Source organism: Thalassophryne amazonica, chromosome 7 (assembly GCF_902500255.1).
Source record: "Thalassophryne amazonica chromosome 7, fThaAma1.1, whole genome shotgun sequence".
Lineage (NCBI taxonomy): Eukaryota > Metazoa > Chordata > Actinopteri > Batrachoidiformes > Batrachoididae > Thalassophryne > Thalassophryne amazonica.
In genome coordinates, this window is record NC_047109.1 from 49599018 (window position 1) to 49605017 (window position 6000).

At 39.2% G+C, this 6000-nt stretch overlaps 1 long non-coding RNA gene across 1 annotated transcript; it reads right to left on the reverse strand.

Annotated features, from left to right (window-relative positions):
- Window positions 1-576: 576 nt before the first annotated feature.
- LOC117513886 lies at window positions 577-3722 on the reverse strand. The gene is made up of 3 exons (XR_004561743.1): window positions 3243-3722; window positions 2454-2554; window positions 577-1593 (listed from the first exon to the last, which is right to left on the reverse strand). It is a non-coding gene; the product is annotated as an uncharacterized LOC117513886 (long non-coding RNA).
- Window positions 3723-6000: the final 2278 nt, after the last annotated feature.

The window sequence follows — 6000 nt, forward strand, 5'->3', positions numbered from 1 at the left end:
AATATTCCAAAACTGCACCAACCAGAGGCATCAGTATAAAATAAGCAAAAATGTGGCTGAGGATTGGTCAAATGATGACAACCCTTTTACAGTTTTTAATAGATTGAAATTTTCTCTATATAGTTCATATTTAGACTCACGACACGCCATAGGCTGTAGTCTGTTGGGTCATGGATCTTATCCAGCCCAAAAAGTCATTCATCAACAGCCTTTTACATCTAGGAAGACAACTTTAATCAGCTGAAGTTCTAAATGTGGCCAAATGAGACTAGTTGAGATTTGATTATACAAATATTGATTTGGATCAGAATAAATTTTGGTTGCATTAATTAACATCTTTTGCAACTCAGAGTTTGTCGTCAGTTATCCTAATTTTTTTTTGGAGGGGGGGGGAGACATGAAAAAAAGAAGTTGTCTCACAGGGACAGCAGAGCGTGTTAACCACTTCCCATTGCGTGCACATGACCCTTCATATCCTCACGAATGAAACAGGGGAGGAAAAGTGCAGCAGAACTGAGGTATTTGCTAATACTGTAATACTTCACAATGCCAAACAGCTGTTGTAGATTTTTTTTAAAACCTTCCGATTTATTAAATTACATCATTCATAAAACCATTACATGAAAATGTTAAAGTCCACTAAAGTCAAACATTTCCTTTGACACATAATGCACATTATGACCAGTTATCACATTTCATTAACAAAACTTCTATAATTAAAGTAAAACAGTGAAACCACAGAAAAATTTTTAAAAGTTAGTTATTAGTAACAGTCCCTCTGTAGTGTTTCTGCAGTACTGTGCAAATATGCTGCTGTATTTAAACTAGCGGAAGCAACCTGTTCACGAGGCTCCCAGACCTTCTCCCAAGAAACAAAGTCAATAATTATAATAATAACAACAACAACAACAAGAAATTAACACACTTCTCCCAAATCCCCACACTACCATCGTTAGTTCCGGCAAAACTAGGAGGTTGTATTAGAACCTCGTTACATGGTACATCTCATTTGCAGGCAGCGTTCCCAGAAAAGACATTGCTATGCACAGTATTTAACAGCCACCTTTTGACCACTGGTGTAATTCACATTTCTTTAATTCCAAATACTGCAGTCCCTTTCCCTTTATTTGGCCTAAACAGCATTCATCTTGCAAAGCAGTTCTGTAACCAAGTTGCAGGAGTCACATAACTTTGTTCACCAGTTCAGTGACGCACTCCAAATACGAGGTACAACACTGGACTGAGCTGTCCTAGAGACGCTCAAGGTCCAAAAATCATCAGCTAGAACTACAAATCACCAAGATTAGCTTTGAAATTCACACAAACACGAAGTGAGGATTCTCAGGAAATTTGGTGATGACAACTGAAAAAGGTGTTTTGAGGAAAACAGATGTGCCAGCTTTAGCTCCAGATCCTTCATCATGGGAGGGTCTCAATGTAGTCTCCTCATCATGTAGACCGCACACTGACATTTTCAGTCAACTGTCTGGCGCTGTAATAAGACAATCCAAGGCCTAAGATGGCCAACGTCATGGCGATCTTGTTGACAGCTCGGTCTTGCGGCGGGCTCTGCACCTCACCGGCCACCTGTCTCTGCAAAGACAATAAAAACCAAACAACACAAACATTGCAAACAAGGGTAGCATCAGGAACAGACACCTTCTCGTAATTTACATAAATATACCGTCACGGCCCTGTGGTTTGTTTTTCCAGTGCAGTGTGCAGACTTCTTCCATCCTGGTGAACAATGACGATGGATTAAATAAATTAAATAATTTATTTACACATTTATTCCATCATTCATCATGTGGGTGACAGAACACTGACACCGCTATTCACAAACCTTCTGAATTTGGAGTTACACAGCGGAAGGACACCCATTTTAATAGTACAGTAGCTGTTTTGTTTTTTTAACCAAAGAACGTCTATGCACTTAATGCAAATCATAAATACACATGTGTAACTATTTATAGCAGGGCTAACCAAATCTGTTCCTGGAAGGTACCTGCCCAGCATGGGGTTCTTTTTCCGCCTACTCCACCTACAGCTAACTAACTCTGACAGGTGTGCTCAGCCAATGAGGAGGTGGGAAAACCAGAACAAAATAATCAGGTGTGAGTCAACAAGAAAATATGTAGGGCAGGTTCCTTTCAGTAACAGATTTGAACAGCCCTGATTTATGGCTGTAACAATGCGAAAAATGACCCGATGTGCCGCAGCCAGCAGCAGGTTCGATCAGCAAACAAGCTGTCATGGCTGAGTGAAGAGTGGAAATTTAAATTTCAGACAACCTTACAAATGGACAAGTAGACTGAGGAGAAGAGGAATAATGTGCTGTAATAAAAAAAAAAAAAAATGACAATTTAAATCAGAAGCATTTAATGTTCAGTGCTCGCTGACTGCTAAACTGAGAAACACTCATGAAAACAACCACACGGAGAAGGTGGAAATACCTGGAGGAGGCGGAAGTATCCTGGTGTCAGCCTGGACAGTCTGATGATCATATCGTTTGACGTGACGACTGACAGAGGAAACAGCTGGAGGAGATCAAAGCCTGTAAAGGAGCAGGTGATTCATGAAACCAACATCTACAAATGTCTTCAGCATGCAAGTTGTGCAACTAAAACATATTGATAGAAAAATCTGTGATTTCTAATCCTTTCTCAAGATGCAAATGATCACTGGTCAGCTGTCACACAGTTAAATCTTAGTTTCTCACCAACTTTTCAGAAAAGATTTTTTTTTCCCCAGTGTGTGTCATCACTGGCCAGGAAAAGAAGAAAACCAAAAGGAACCAGAGAGAAGAGTTTCCTTATAAATAAACTGTGTGATGCATGCATGAGGAAGGAACATCTCTCCCCTAAAGCCACGCTAAGACCAAATATGTCGTGCAGACAAAATTGTGCACGTGACAGACACTGCACATCGGGGCTCACTGCAAAAAATTTCAAGCTTTGCAAACATCATCCCCATTAGTGAGTTCTCATGGATTGCACGTTTCAAACCGTTGGGCGGTGATGAGAAGAAAGAAAAGAAATGCACCGATAACCCATCTTGCACCTGAGTTCAGAACAAGATGTCCCCAACAGGCAAAACAAGACTATTGTTTTAAAATTTAACAAACTGAACGGTTTTTGTTGGAGGGGGCAAGGATGGAGGAGGCATCCCAACAACACAAGACAAGCAGAAGACTGCGTGTGTCACAATTTAAGGGGGACAGTGAGGAGGAATAATTTGCCAACCTGACCGGAGTTAGCCCGTCGCTGTTTTTACTGAACAAGAATCACAATCCAAGCGTTAGAAGGTGCTCCAATGCACGCTGGTGATGTAGTTCCTGAAAAACAAAATTTGGATTTCTAACCTTCCAGGCACCCCCTTGCAGCAAAAATAAGCACACAGAAGTCAATTTGAGATTCATGAAAAAAAAAAAATTACCCTAAACGTCATAACCTAACTAAAAATCCAAAACCGTCGCCAAACAGTGAATTTAAACTACTGACTAAGCTGCAGCGCTGTTCTGCCTTTATATGCAGCAAAGCTCTAACCCAACCAGATCCACAGCTTTGCCCAACACACACACCCACCGTCAACACACATGCCCATCGTTGTCAAAATGCATTATTCTCAGTCGGTCGCTTTCCCAAACACACCTCTTCAGAGCTGCAACTAAAACAGGAAAAGCCCTTTGTGAGCTGCCAAAGGCAATTAACTTGTTTGACCAACTAGATGTAAAAGAACAGTAATTGATGAAGATCAAGCACGTTTTACTAAGAGTGTGCATGTCGTTTTTGCTCTGTTACATAATCAGTGCCATGTGTCCGCTGACCCTCAACAGATGCAGACGCTAAATATCTCTCACACACACACACACACACACCTAATGAGGCCCTGATTTGCAACATAATAGATTACTTTTGCCATCATTGCTGTAATGTCTTTTTTTAAAACACCTGAATTAACAAAATGGTCAAACATAACTAACTGGCAAATGTCATGTATTATTTATTTATTTTAACCAAGTCTAATTGTCTCCCCACACATTAGAGATATAACGAAGACTGCTTTCTTCCACCCACGAAAAATAGCGAAGATTTGTTCCATCCTGTCTATGGCTGATGCTGAGACCCTGATCCATGCATTTATCTCTTCTAGACTGACTACTGCAATGTTCCATTTTCTGGTTTATCACAGTCCAGCATTAGGTCTCCAACTGGTTCAAAATGCTGCTGCCAGAATCTAGACTGGAAGCAGAAAATTTGACCACATGACACCCATTTTGGCATCTCTTCACTGGCTTCCTGCCTCTGTGAGGTCTGATTTTAAGGTTCTGTTATTACCCTATAAATTTATTCACAGACTAGCACCTCCCTACTTAGCTGACCTAATTAAACCCTACGTACCAGCCCAGGCTCTTTGTTCTCTGGGTGAAGGACTACATCCATAGGGTGAATAAAAGTCTGCAGACCACAGAACTTTCTTATCGTACACCTGTTTTGTGGAATGATCTCCCTGCATCAATAAAACAGTCAGATTCTGTAGAGACTTTGAAATCCAGACTTAAGACACACTTATTCTGCCTCTCATATGGCTACCATACTGGCATAGTATGGTACTATGCTTCTTATCCCTTTAAATTTATTTTATTAGCAACAGAACAGGTCTCAGCCTCACTTCATCTAAATTCTGGGTCTGTCAGTGAAGCTTAGGGTTAGCGGCCGGCGATCACTTTAGTATTCTCTCTGCTTTTCTGTCGACTGCTGGTGAACTATATCTCAGGTAGTTTTTCTGGCCGACTGATTCTGCTCTTTTTCTCTCTACCCAAGGTACCAATGACATTGCAAAAGACTGACAGCTGCAGACTATAGGTCCAGTGGCTGGAACACTGGGGCGGCATAGCAAAACAATTGTTCATTTTGTGATAAAAGCATGGAATTTGGCACAGATATTCTAAATTAACTAATGTTTATTTTCAGACATGGAGCCATCCTGGAGCTGACCTCTAATGACCTACAGGGGTCAATAAAGAATTACACAGGGGCCAAAATTTAAAAAATGTTCCAATCATGTTGAAAACTATACCACATTATTGGTCTGATCATAATGATTCCAAAAATGTGTAGTTTGGACTATCTATGACTGAATGTTCTGGAGTTATGGGGTAAAAATGGCAAAAATGGTGACAAAGATCAGTTTCAGTTTGTACAGGGGTTAAAAGTTAAAGTTACTCCAATTTTGGTAAAAATGGATGCAAATTATCAGATGAAATAAAAAGATTAATAAACGGAATAGTTTTGACTGTGCTGAATGCTTGGTCTCCAAAATAAAAGGTCAAACAAGGTCGACGTCCATTGGACTCTATGACGTATGACATATGTTATCCTGTAACATGACAAATGGTGCAAACTATTCCTTTTTAAAATGCTATTAACTCAACCAATAATTTTCAGCTTTTTTTTTTAACCAAAATTAGTTTAAAAAAAAAAGACCAAATGGCAACATTTTTGCTGCTTTTACCCCAATAACTCCATGGAATTCAGTCATAGATAGTCCAAACTATAATAATAAATAAAAGGGTAGAGGAAGAATTCAACCCTTTTATTTCGTGTTACTTACGTATTTTTTAATGATAATTTACTGCCTTAGTGTATTTATAAATTGTTTAGGTTCTTCTTATCATATAGACACTATTGTAAATATTATCATTAGTATTATTATTTTATTTTTACTTTGTTCTATTTGATTTTTAAATACATAAGCATACCAAACAGCAAATATCAGCTTTGTCTGCAATCAAAGTTATATGCATGCACGCAAGCAGGCAGAGCTTTTTGTCTTTTCTGCATTCTGCTGCAAGCAGGTGTTTTTATTTTTACATACCCACAAACAGAAATGTTGATGGAAGACATCAAACGTGCTACAGTTCTCACTCATGGTAAGGGCAACATGACACTTAACTAAACTGACTAAACCAATTGATCTATAAAAACAACAAATCAATAA